General features: G+C 41.2%; 1 protein-coding gene across 1 annotated transcript in view; it reads left to right on the top strand.

The window, feature by feature from the left end:
- The window catches only part of LOC109923703 (regulatory factor X-associated protein), a 92,988-nt gene that overhangs the window by 62,415 nt on the left and 16,111 nt on the right, over nucleotides 1–14,462 (top strand). The window contains exon 4 of the transcript XR_007262303.1: nucleotides 9,449–9,574. The gene's annotated coding sequence lies outside the window, so the exon portion shown is untranslated. The remainder of the gene's footprint in view (nucleotides 1–9,448; nucleotides 9,575–14,462) is intronic.

Raw genomic sequence — 14,462 nt, 5'->3', positions numbered from 1 at the left:
TTGTAACTACATTTATACTTCTTCCTGTAGGAAACTATGCATTGCAAACTCTTGCACAAGGCAGAATTTCTGTGGCCATAGTATGCCAGTTAGCCGGAATAGTGACTGTAAAATTCATTGCATCGTCAGTTCAATCTGTTCTAAAATTCAAAAGCGATGACTAGCCCATTAACAATTGTAAAATCAACAAGCAATTATTTGACGCATTGTTGCCCCACACCAGTCCCTTCCGTTGGCCCTAGCTGGGACCCTTTTTGCCAGACAGGCCATCCACTTGGATTCTCTACCAGAAGGATATCCAGGGATTTGATTGGCTCTAAGCTAAGCTTTTACCTTGCACATAATTATGATTCAACCTGTACTCTCATGATAGGATGGAGAGTGGATGTTGAATTTGTTTGAAAAGCTGGGATTCTCTCTTTTATCTTTTCCCATGCCATGCCCCCACCCCCTGCCCTCACCAACCTCCTCCCTTCCCCCATCCCAGTAAAAGTATTTCTCTTTCATTTACAAACACATGAATATATGAAATAGGAGCAGAGGTAGAGCATTCGACTCTATGAGCCTGCTCTGCTATTCAATAAAGCCATGCTTATCTTTTTGTATTTCGAATTCCAAATTGCCACATAACCCCAGTAACCTTTTATTCCCTTGTCTAAACAAAAATCTAGCTACCTCTGCCTTAAAAATGTTCAACGACCTCACATCTATTGCTTCTGAGGCAGGCAGTTCCAAAGTTGCAGAAGCCTCTTGGGGAAAACATTACCCCTCATTTCTGTCTTAAAAGGATGGCAACTAATTTTAATACTACGGCCCCTAGTTCTGGACTCAAGCTCAAGAGGAATCACTGTTTCTGTGTTTACCTTGTCAGGACCATTGAGGATCTTGTACACTTCAATCAGGTCACCCTCACTCTTCTCAACTCCAGTGAAAAAGAACCCAGCCTTTCCTCATAAGTCAACCCCCTCATTCCAGATATCAATCTAGTGAACCTCCTCAGCACCACCTCCAATGCATGTAGATCTTTCCGTAAATAAGGAAAACGAAACTGCACAAAGTATTTGTGATATTGTTTCACAAATGCCTTATACAAAATTCTTACTTTTTCGGTCAATTCATCTTGTGATAAAGGATAGAATTCCATTAGCATTCTTGATTACGAGCTGTACTTGCATACTAACTTTTTGTGACTCCAACACTACAACACCCAATCCAAAGGCACCTCAGAATTCTGCGATCACTCTCCATTTCAGAAATACTCTGCCTCTTCACTCTTCTTACCCTTTCCTCATATTTATTTGCATTGATTGATATTAGACCTATGGTCGGAGAAAGAGAGAGAGACAGACAAAGGATTTCAGTAGGAGATGTTGATCAGTTATCGTGACCAATCTGTACTAGGACCTCTGGAATGAATGTAGGCTTAGGGTGATTGTCAAACTCAACAGCCTGTTCCTTCACTTGTGCCTTGGCCACTGTATTGGTCAGCCTCTCAGTCTGCCTTTGCTGCCTCCCACCATAGGCTTCAATAAGCAGATACAAAATGATTACTGATTGGATGATTGACAGTACATGAGTGATTCAAATCAATGGATAAAATTGTACATTATGTCCCTAGTTCCTTATGTCCTGCCACCGTGTAGTGATCTTATTGACCCACTTCTTCTGCTGTGGTTGTGGTAAACCTTTGAGATTTGCCAATGTCTGTAAGATGTTCAATAAGGTTCTCTGGCAGAGATACTATCTCATAGTTGAATATGTTGATACAGTCCCATAGGACACTTTTAAAATTACCCTGCATCCATATCTCCATGGAGTTTCAGTAGGAGATGTTGATCAGTTCTTGTGCCCAATCTGTGCTTGGACTTCTGGAATGAAGGTAGGCTTAGGGTGATTGTCAAACTCAAGAGCCTGTTCCTGCTTTTCTCCCATGTCCTTTGATCAATTTAGCCCCAAGTATCACATCCAACTCCTTCTTAAAATCATATGATGTTTTGGCCTCAACCGCTTTCTGTAGTGAATTCTGCAGGCTGACCAATGTTTAGATGAAGAAATTTCTTCTCATTTCAGTTCCAAATGTTTTATCCCATATCTTTGGACTGTGACCCCTGGTTTGGACTCCCTCATCACTGGGAACATCCTTCTTGCATCAACCCTGTCTGGTCTTGTTAGAATTTTATAGGTTTCCATGAGATCCCCCTCCTTCTTCTAAACTCCAGTGAATATGATCTTAAGCAATTCAACCTCTTCTCACACATCAGCATTGACTCAGGGTGGATAATTCAGATGGTGTTTAACGGTATAAATTACAGGTCACCCCTAATGTGTTTTTGATAGCGACATCTTTGGGTTCCCTATCCTCATGATGCCATCCTTGGGAGAGAGTGGGTCACTACATCAACTTTTTATAACCATATGTTGTTTGATTAAAGCACCTTATATCAGTACATCCTAACCGGTTAATGATATCAAAGCACAATTCTCGATGGTATTGTCTTTTAAGTCTTGGTTTCCATAAGAATCAAGGCAAATTGATCCATCTGGTGCAATCTTAACCACTCCTATAACATTTATTGTACCATCAGAGCCTTTGGTAGTTGTCTTGTTTCCCTTCTTTAGGCAGTTGCACATAATACCCAGAATGCAACAGCTGCTGTTGCAGACATGCACAATGGGATCCCTCCTTGTTGTCACTGTTACCAGGAAGGTGATCACCGTTACTGCAAACCACTAGGCTGCCATTGCTCTGGTGGTTTACCTGAAACAAAAGAATTAAGAGATCTGACTCTACCCTTCTGATGGCAGAATGTGAACTGCAGAGCTTGCCTAAGACCAGTGGGCTGGTGTCATCCAATCTGATTTTTCTGAAAAGCAAGGTGGCCATTACTGGGAAGGTTTTCCTTTTGCAATCTATCTATACAGGATAAACGGATGTTGATAACCGATCAGGACACTTCCTCTTCTTAAGGGCATCCTGCTTCACTATTTGTGCAATTGTGCTTGGGAGCCTGTGAGGTGGTGACACCTGGGCAGCTCAATTCCTGACCATGGTCCTCACACAGACACACCTCTTGTTTTGGGAATCAATTCCAACAATATGGTTTGTCGTCTCATTCTAGTCGAGTGTCTTTTACTCCACAACTTTCCTCTCCTACAATTTTACACATTCCACTAGTCAGCATCCTCTCATTCATTTACAGTCCGATAAAATATTAAGAAATGTCCTTGAAACAAAAGAAACAAACTTTTCTATTTCATTCCAGGTATTAACATGTTTTGCTAGCTCATTCTTTATCATATAAAATTAGACTGGAAATACTCAAACAAAAATCAATCCAACACCTCTCTCCTTTCTCCAGTGAACTCCTTAAGATTCCTAACTCCTGCACTCTATAGTAAGTCATACTCCAGATACTTGTATATGTTCTGAATTCTTTAAATGAGCTTCCAGTTTCAGCCAGCTCTTAATTAGTCTTCAGTCTGTGTTTAGGTCTCCAGTCTATTTTAAAAAAAAGCTTGTTAGGTACAAGATTTTTACTAGTGCATTAAAAGAATAAAAATAATGTCATAAAGTGTAAGGAGCAGGGTTACTTTTAAATTTTAAGTAATAAGTGACTTTAAATAATAATTAAAACCAACAGAGTTGGCAGGTTACTGGACACTTTGCTCCAAGGGGCAATCACACTCCTTAAATTAGGTTATTCAAATTTCTTGATCCAAATACATTGCTAATTGCTTTGTGAAGTGGATATAAAGAAAGAAAACTGTTTTTTGCACTTTAAACCATGTATGAAATCCAAAGTGATATTTTGCTGGCGTGATGCCACTGGAGTTTACAATGGTAATGCAATGTCTAGGACTGATATTTTTAGAGCTTACGATCTCAGTCAATACTGTACAGCTGCAAGCTGTTTAAAATTCATTTAGGTTTAAGAGATGTCCTGTAAGTTTTATAAATAGCCAATGACATACATTATGAAATCATACCCAATCATTTAGGCATCTAAACTACATATAATGTATCTTCAACCTGACACTGTTTAAAGTTGTTCTGTTATGGATGCGTTGTAAGGATTCTCTTTAATAGTTATAAAGTTAGGTAAGATAACATGGGCCCTTGTGCCACAGTGTTGATGTCCCTACATCTGAAACAGGAGGCCAGAGTTCAAGTCTCACCTGCTCCAGAAATGTGTATGGCATCTCTGAGCAGGTTAAATTGTAAGTATCTAGCCAGGACAACAATTAAGTGAGCAATATTTAAACATTGTGCACACTAAGAAAAAGTGGAGAACCAAAGTGACTTTCTAGTCATCCCCACCCCAACAGTTGCAGAGGAGGAGATGCCGGAGTCAGGCTAAATCTATGAATGGCCATTGGTGAAGGTGACATAGGAGAACCACACTGCACTTTTAAAGTGAAAACAAGGTGACTTTTAACTGAGGCTTGAACATGCAAGGTTGTTGTGAAGGTAAAAGTTTCAATCTTAGGGCTGAATTTCCTCATGTTTGACAAAGGTGAGAATCTTATATGTGGGCTATGGCAAAATACGTGGCAGAATCGAGTAGCAAGTGCAGTGAGGCCCATCTCAACATCAGGGGCAACTCGTGCCATCTTTAATGCTGTACACAAGTGTCATGGTGAGATTCTCATAAGATGTCAATTAATGTTCATTATTAAAAACTGAAAGAACTGTGGATGCTGTAAATCAGAAACAAAACAGAAATTGCTGGAAAAGCTCAGCAGATCTGGCAGCATCTGTGGAGAGAAATCAGAGTTAATGTTTCAGGTCGAGTAACCCTTCCTCAGAACCCTGTTTCTGATTTACAGCTTCCGCAGTTCTCTCGGTTTTAAATTTAGTATTTAACTCACTGCCACTTCTCTTCTAGGTATGCCCACCTTGATGAAATTCTGCTCCTCACTCTGACGGGATTTCTGTTCTAATCAATTATCTTGTCCACCATCAGTAATTTCACTGTTGCTGCTGGTGTTTGATCAGGTATTTGCTAAAACTTGTTTCGACAGCCACATCACATTCCTCAGTGACTGCCTCTGGCTCACACTTACCCCCTGTGGATTCCAAGTTTCATGCCTTGTGCTTTGAATCCACCCAGGATCATAGGTATCTCCGTGATGTTCAACATTCCAAGGACAGCTATACTTGCCATATCCTGAGATCTACACTCATGTGTCATCATATGCGGACTCTCAATCTCTCTCTCCAACAGCATTGCATCACACTGGCTCAGGGCTGCACCACTCCACAGTTCCACTTCATCCAGCTCATTTGACATATTTTTTCTTTTTCCCTTCAGGCATCAAGGCACACAAATGCAACAACTCAGAGATACGGATGGCCCTCTGGAACCTTCCTCCCCTCCCCTTTCCTCTGACTCCATCCCCTCCCCCAACCTACCTCCTGTCATGTATTCACCATCCCTCCTAACCTTCTGCTCTCCAGTGTTCATTATTGATGGTTAAAAACCTCGTTTAACTGCCCAGTTCACCTAATTAATATTCAGCCTCACCAAACATGTTCGGTGTCAAGAAAGTTCGACAAGGAAACTAGAATGGGTACCAGTCAGATTCAGCTCGTCACTTGCTACAACTGACCTCCATGAGCACCAACATCACAGGGCACATTCCACGGGCATCAGTAACACACACCTCACATCCACAGACATTGGCAGCTGAAATGTATCAGTCTCTGAGAACCCCCATGGCACAGCTCCAATTGATTTACAGGACACTCCTGCACTTCACCACTACACCAGCAACTATAATTATAATGCAGCAGCTAGAACACTGTGCATTCAGGGATATGCACGCAGCTCATGGGCTAGATCAGGCTGCATCTCTGAGACTTTTGTTTGCTCTATTAACGCTTACCCTCTCTGAACCTATCTGGATGCTAACTGCATCCCTGCCTTGCCTTGCCTTTTAGCACTTTGACCCTCAGCTAGAGATATTAGGCTCATATTACTGTCGTCTAGGCTTGCAGTTTAGAACAGCTAGGAAGTTTGTCACGGTTATCAGCAGGTTTCAGTCATTTCAAGGGGAAAAGGCTTTGCTCAAAGGTTCCTGGCACAGCAAAACAAGGACAGCCTTCAGTACCAATCCAGTGACTGCTTAGAGAGGGGTGTGGAGAGGAGAGGGCAGAGTCAGGAGCCTCTCCACATAAACAGTGAGGAGCTGAATGTTAGGCAGCCCAACAACAGTTTGGTTCTTTTTGCCCTACAGGAGGCTGTTTTCCTCCTGGAATGAAAGAGGGACAAGATTTGTTCTATTCGTTAATGAAAAATGGACTAGACCAGCATTTATTGCCCATCCCTAGTTACCTGGGACAAGGTAATGGTGAGCTACCTTCTTGAACTGCTGCAGTCCATTTGCTGTAGGTAGACCCACACTGCTGTTAGGGAGTGAATTTCAGGATTTTGACCCAGCAACACTGGAGGAACGGCGAAATATTTTCAATTCAGTGTGGTGAGTGATTTGGAGGAGAAATGGTGTTCCCATTTATCTGCTACCCTTGTCCTTCTAGATGGAAGTAGTTGTGGGTTTGGAAGATGCTGTGTAAATAGCCTTTTTGAAATTCTGCAGTGAATCTCGTAGGTGATTCTCACTGCCTGCTACTGAGCGTTGGTGGTGGTGTGAGTGGATGTTTGTGGATGTGGTGCCAATCATGTGGGCACCTTTGTCCTGGATGGTGTCAAGCTTTTTGAGTGTTGTTGGAGCTGCATCCATGCAGGCAAGTGGGGGAGTATTCCTTCACACTCCAACTTGTACCTTGTAGATGGTGGACAGACTCTGGGGAGTCAGGAGGTGAGTTTGGGAGATGGGGCAGAAATTGGATGTGAGGAACACCATATTGGATAATTAATGATGTGGGTTTAATAAGATAGAGTATTGCAGCGACAAACCCATCAAAAAACACGGCATAACTTGAACTTAGTAAACAAAAAACATAAGATTTTGCCCAAAGTATTAATTCCTTTGGGATTCATGGAGGGTGCTGATAGCCTATGTTTACTTTATTCACATAGTCTTCCGATTCTTAGTTTATTAATTGTGCGACTGGTGTCTGTAGCACCAATCTCATGAGATTGTGCTGCAGGAGAGATGGATGTGTTCTTCACTGCAAGGACTTAGTGATGTTCAAGCTGCTAGTGCCATGTTTAAACACCATCTCCACAGCATTTCAATTACTGCAAACTAGGAACTGGTCTTCATACTTGACTACTCTGCTGTTTTAACCAGAGACATGGCCCAGACAGGGAAGCTAACACCCTGTTTCAATGACAAGGACCTGTATATTCTGGTGGAAGGGCTGGTCAAAAGAAGGCAGTGCTGTTTACTTCAGGTACAGTCAGCCTGGGAGGAGATAGTGGACCGAGTCAGTGTAAACTTTGGGATGAAATGCAACACTCAGCTGTGCTGTAAGAAGATTAATGAATTTACATGCATCTGTAGTTGTTGATTGCCAATCATTCCTGCCCTTGCCCACGTATCAAGATAGAATATTTTCAGCTTGCTGTAATTGGTTTCAAATACTTCAGTGAAATATATCTCGTCACACACAATGTTACATTTCAAGTACCTATCCAATACACAGCAGCTGATTGCAAAGCTATTTTTCCATTAGTAATAGATAGATCTATGAGTTACAACATTTAAAAGACATTTGGATAAATACATAAATAGGAAATGTTTGGAGCAACGTGGGCCAAATGTAAGCAAGTAGGACTAGTTTAGTTTGGGAACATGGTTAGTGTGGACTAGTTGGATCATAAGAACATAAGAACCAGGAGCAGGAGTAGGTTATCTGGCCCTTTGAGCCTGCCCCGCCATTCAATAAGATCATGGGTGATCTTTTTGTGGCCTCAGGTCCACTTACCCACCCTTGCAGCCTCTCACCATAACCCTTAATTCCTTTACTATTCAAAAAATTATCTATCTTGGCTTTAAAAACATTCAATGAGGAAGCCTCAACTACTTCACCAGGCAGGGAATTCCACAGATTCACAACCCTTCGGGTAAAGAAGTTCCTCCTCAATTCAGTCCTAAATCTGATCCCCCTAATTTTGAGGCTATGCCCTCTTGTTCTAGTTTCACCCGCCAGTGGAAACATCCTTCCTGATTCCATCTTATCTATTCCCTTCATAATTTTAAATGTTTCTATAAGACTGCTCCCCCGCCATTCTTCTAAATTCCAATTAATGTCATCCCAGTCAACTCAGTCTCTCCCATTTGAAGGGTCCGTTTCCATGCTGTATGACTCTGTGACTCTAGCTTGCACAGGGTACATGCCACATTTTCTCTTTGCTACCTGACATTCACAGGGTCACCATTCACTCTAACTCTGCCACTGCACTAACCTCTCACCAAATCTCAGGGATTACAGATCTCAGTATTGCATGCATTGTGTCCATTCAATGGCTTTCACCTACCTCATCCTCACAAACAACTAACCCTCTCTGTTCTCTGCATTTCCTACTCACTCACTGGGGAAACCTCACCACTTCACTTGCTCCTGCATCATTACAAACTGTGCTACTGTATGCTTCCATCATACTCAATCCCTCCCTTTGTCTCATTGCAGGGTGGAGAGGGTGAAGACCAGTGGCAGGGTGGCAGACATTAGGCCTCTAACCCCATTTGAGAAAAAATATTGGTGTTGGCTGAAGAAGAATACAACTGCTCAGTGCGTCATGGAGAACTCAGTGGACAACCAAACCAATAAGCTTTATTGTGCTGTTCAGCCCTCCCATTAACATCAGTGCTAACTCATTCTTAACCTGCTTATATCCCTTTTGCACAACATATTCCCTCTTTTCTCTTTTGCAGCGTCTTGTGAGACCCAGCAAAGAACCACAAAGAAGAGGCCAGCACTGCCGACCATCAGCTCCACCTCATTCTGTGAGGAGGAAGCCAATTAACCTCCAGAGGATGCACCAATGAGACTGTCACCCGCACCACCTCAGAGACATTCATTCACCTCATGAGTTCTCCAGCTAGATCCAGGAGCAGAAACCAATGCAAACTCTGAAATGTTGTTCCCACCTTTCTGCCTATCAGGAGAGATAGCAGTATTAACACTTTTGGGAGTCACATGTTGACTAAAACCTCAGCCTGATGATGTTATTACCCTGTCACACTGACTACTGCTTCGTCCATCACAGTACTGCCTGTACTGATCAGTACTGAGTGCTTATACTGCAAGCAAAACAAAACTTTTCAATGTACCTAAGTACATGTGACAATAATAAATCAAGTCAAATCCTCTGTACAACAGGAGGAGATAGAAGAATGTTGTGCCAAAAGTACACAGTGTAGCCTGCACTCTGTTCTTAAAGCTGGGCTGTCCCTCTTACAAGAAAACTGGGGCAATCTTTTGCTTCCCACCCAACCCATTTCTTTAAACCATCCTGCCCTTCTGCTTTCTTCATTTCAGTCAACCAAGAACTGCTGCCTGCTCAGCCACAGCAGGAAGAAGAGAGAGACAGAGAAATGGCAAACAAGAGGAGCAAATACTTGATTCTACACTCACATCCAGCAGCTCAGTGCAATTACCATGGAGGTAAGTGTTATTTGGGATCAGCATACAGTAAGTCACTCAGGCAGGGAGACCCACAGTCAGATCAGGGGGAAAGGATTGTTCAGTTTCCAGTGCACCAGAGGGTGAGATTGCAATTGGATTCTGCTGCAGAGGACTCAGATGAGGACCTCAATGGGACAATAAAGGGAATGAATCAGGTTCAGTTAGTTAAGGGTTAAATTGTCAGTTATATTTGTAAAAGTAAGTGGGAACTGCAGATGTATGAAGGCAGGCTAAGAGTATGGGAGCTGCACTACTAGTAAGATAGAGCCTTGGGTAAAAGCACAGACAGGTCTATGAAAGACTGTGGGAAAACAGAGGTTATGTGAGATAAGTGGACATTGAAGTATGGGAATTATAATCTGCATCCTGTAATTTGTATAAGATTGAAGCTCTTCTGTAACCCACTTAGAGTGACCTTTATAATTCATGGTGTTAATTTGCTTCTTTGCATCTACATATGTAATGTTTAAAATTCATTAATGGGATGAGGGCATCGCTGGCTAGGCAGCATTTATTGCCCATCCCTAACTGCCCAGAGGGCAGTTAAGAGTCACCCACATTACTATGCATCTGGAGTCACGTGTAGGCCAGACCAGGTAAGGATGGCAGTTTCCTTCCCTAAAGAACATTAGTGAACCAGATGGGTTTTTCCTACAATCTACAATGGATTCATCGTCATCATTAGATTCTTAATTCCAGATAAACAATTATTGCCTTGTTTTCTGGAAGTCCTTTTATCAATTTGTCAAGTTGACGCCATAACAGGCTGCCTGCAGGAGAGTGCTAGTGGCCATGCATATCTATCTATGATGGGGCATGGAGGAGTTCAGCTCAACTTAGCAGAGGGCATGGTGCTGAGTTTGCCTTCTCCTGTTCCAATGCTGTGTCATGCTGCAGACCCAGGGGCACTGTCATTGTTGCCCTCTACCCTTTGAGGATGCAGCAAAATGTGCTGGAAAATCAGGGAACTCATCACAGCACCTCCAAAGACATTCCAGAGTACTACCAGATATTTGGCAAATGCAGACGTTCTTAAACATAATCTTAGTTGCAATGTGGATGCCTGGTCCTTTTAAGGAATGCTTTTGTGGGGTTCACCTTTCAGCAGGTTCCTGTATTTTTGAGTAATGTGGCCAGGAATTGTGTTGGCCAGAAAGCTAATCTAATGCAGTAGACAGTTGGGTTGTGTGATGTCAGGATAGCACTCTTTCACAGTGCTACAGGTCATGCTGGTGGTGCTAGTGTGGGCCCTCCTTAAGAAGCCATGCTGTAGGGGATACAGCTGCTGAGGTGACAGACCCTAAAAAAAGGCAGTAGGCCAATAGTGCCGACAGTCAGTGGCATCAGAGAAATGTAACTCATGCCCTATATCATATATCAATATATTTCATTTAGAATTATCATTTATATATGTATCAGAATACAATATTTTAAAAAATAATTTATACTACAAAATATTAATTTCACAACACTGCTCTCAAATCACAAACGAACATAGAAAAGAGAAGTGAAGTTGACCATTCAGCCCCTCAAGGCTGCACCACCATTCATGGATGATCTGTTTCTGTCTCCAGTTACACATTTCCATCTACCCTGATAACTCTTGATAGCCCTGCCGAACAATAATCTATTGACCTGTCAAAAATCGTTCAGAGACTCCCACCTCCGTTACCTTCTGAGGCAGATGGTTCCAAAGTCACACAACTCTCTAAGGAATCAAATTCCTCACCTTTGTCTTAGAAGGGTGTCCCCTAAATTTGAAATTGTGGCCCTTAATTCTGTATTGACTCCCAAGAGGAAATATCATTTTCACCATCACCCTGTCAAGACCATTTGGGATCTTATACACTTTGATCAAATCACTTAACTTTCTAAATGCCAGTGGAGACAAGCCCAGCCTGTTGAACATATCCTTATCAGATAATCCACTCATTCTAGGTATCAATTTAGGAAATCTCCTATGAACCATCTGCAATGCATTTATATTCTTAAGGAGATGAAAACTACACACAATATTTGAGATGTGATCTCACCTGTGCCTATAACTGAGCCATAATATCCTTTCTTCTATGTTTAATTCTTATTGTAATAAAGGATCGCATCCCATTAGCCTTTTTGATTATGTACTGCATCTGTATATTAACATTTTATGATTTCATCAGAAAATGCTCCAGAAAGCTTAATCCCTTTACACCTGGGACTTCTGCAGTGGTTCTCAATTTAAATAGTGCTCTACTTTTTCATTCTTCCCACCAAAGTGAAGAATTTCAAATTTTTCAATCTACCAGATTTTTGCCCACTCACTCAGCCTAATTATATCTGTTTGCATCTTCCATTTGTCTTCTTTACAACATACTTTCCTTCCTACCTTGATGCTTCCTGTGAATGTAATCACCATGCCTTTGTCCCCTTCATCTAAGTCATTGATGTAAGTTGTAAAACATTGAGGCCCCAGCACAGTTCTCTGTGGAATTACGCTCATCAATACTCTGTCAATCAGAAAAAAACCCATTTAAACATACTGTCTATTTTCTATCAGCCAGTCAGTCTTCTATCCATGCTAATACGATATCCTCTACATGATAAGCTTCTACTTTCCATAATAACCTTTGAAATATTTATATAAAATACCTTCTGGTAGTCAATGTATAATAATACATCTATAGACTCCCCTTTATCCACACCTTTTACTCCTTCAAAGAACTCCAAAAAACTGGGTAAACCTGTTTCCTTTTGATGAAACCGTGCTGACTTTACTCAAATACCTTCATTTTCTTTATGTGCACAGTTATAATCTCTTTAATGATCAATTTTAATACCTTCCCCATGACAGCTGTCAAGCTAACTGACTCATAGTTTCTTGTTTTCTATTCCCTCTTTTCTTGAAGAGTTTTACTTGCATCTTTCCAGTCTGATGAAACATTTTCTAAAATTTTGGAGGGAATTCTGGAAAATTAACATGAATGCATCAGCTACTTCATTAGCAACCTCTTTAAGGCCATGGGATGAAGTCCATCTGGACTCAGAGATTTGACAGCCTCAGCTCGATCAGTTTGCTTAGTGCCATTTCCCTCAGGATAATAATTTTGCTACATTCCTCTGTCTCTTCCACCTCCTGATTTATGGCTATCACTGGAATGCTTTTTTATATGCACTATTGTGAAGACAAAAAAAATTGTTTATTTCATCTGCTATTTCCTTATGTTCTACCACCAATTCACCATTCTCACACTTTTGCTCGTTGCTCTTATGTTCCTAGCTAACTTTCCTTCCTACTCTAATTTCTATCTCCTGATTAACCTTTTAGTCTTTCTCTGCCATTCTTTATACTCTGACCAATGATCTGATCTGCCACTCATCTTTGCACAGTTGTATGCTTTTTCCATAAGTTTAATGCTTTCCCTAACCTATTCAATTAACCATGGCATGTGGATCTACCCTTTAGAATTGTACTTCATCAGAGGGATATGTTTATTCTTGGTATGCTGAAACATGTCCTGAAAAGTCTAACACTGCACCTCTACTGATCTATCCCTAGCCTAGTGTGCCTGTTCGCTTCAGCTAGCTCAGCTTTCACGCCCACATAGTTGCCCTTATTTAGGTTTAACATATTAATCTTAGCCCCATTCTTCTCCCTTTCAAATTGAATGTAAAATTCAATCATATTGTAGTCACTGCCATCTACAGGTGCCTTAACTGAGGTAATTAATTAATCATGTGATGTTACATGTTAGTTGCAAGTCCATAGCTCCCTAAAAGTGACAACACAAGTGAATAACGTGGTGAAGAAGGCATACAGCATGCTTGCCTTCATCAGTCAAGATACTGAGTATAAAAGTTGCCAAGTCTTTGTACAAGACTTTCATTAGGCCAAATTTGGACTATTGGGTACAGTTCTGGTCACCACACTATAGGAAGGATGTGGGGGCTTTGGAAAGAATGCAGAAAAGATTTATCAAGATGTTGAGAGATAGTAGGAACTACTGATGCTGGAGAATCTGAGATAATAAGGTGTAGAGCTGGATGGATACAGCAGGCCAAGCAGCATCAGAGGAGCAGGAAAGCTGATGTTTCAGGTCTGGACCCTTCTTCCATCTGTCATAGGTTCTGTCCCTTTCTCCAGTGTTCAGCAGGTATTAGCAAATATTATTACAGATCTTGACAAATGGCTTCAGTGTCCCCTGCACAACGAAAAGAAAGGTTCCTTGTTCCTGATTGCTGACTAGTGATCTTCTGTTAGAAGTCTTGGATACGTAGACCTTCAGGCACTAATAGAATTGTTCTGAAGCATTCCGCTGTTCAGCTTGAAGAACTTGACTGTGTGTTCATAGTGAGCTCATACATAAACACTTGGATGAGGGCTAGAAGGTTGTCGATAGCAATAACTTGTATCTTGAAATAAACCATTGGAAGTGAAGTCTCGTTGCTTGACAACTCTGTTTGTGCTTCTGCAGCAAAGACATACAATATTCCTTTTTCTTGAGGAAAACCTCTAATGAGGTAAGCATTTATGTTAAAGTTTTCCTTTTAATAAATATTTCTTCTCATTTTGATTCTCTTGACAGATGTCAACTTCAAATAAGCTTTTAATTTACCTCCCTTTGCCCGTTAGTATAGCACCGATGCACAGCTTAGAGAAAGATTTGCATTCCATCTATGCTTCTCTCCCGTTGGAACAACATATAGACCCTTTATTGTATCTTTCCCATGGTATAGGCATAATTGGAGATAGTTAAGGGAATCGTGGGTGTAAATCTAAGCCCTTTTTATCTTGCGGAAAGAAAATAAATTGTTACCATCAGTTTTCATGTTCCTCTTGATACAACTTAATTTGTACTTAAAGTAAGATATTTTTGAAGCGTTAAGT

The sequence above is a fragment of the Rhincodon typus genome, chromosome 6, assembly GCF_021869965.1.
Source record: "Rhincodon typus isolate 14 chromosome 6, sRhiTyp1.1, whole genome shotgun sequence".
Taxonomy (NCBI): domain Eukaryota; kingdom Metazoa; phylum Chordata; class Chondrichthyes; order Orectolobiformes; family Rhincodontidae; genus Rhincodon; species Rhincodon typus.
This window is presented reverse-complemented; position numbering and strand designations above follow the sequence as displayed.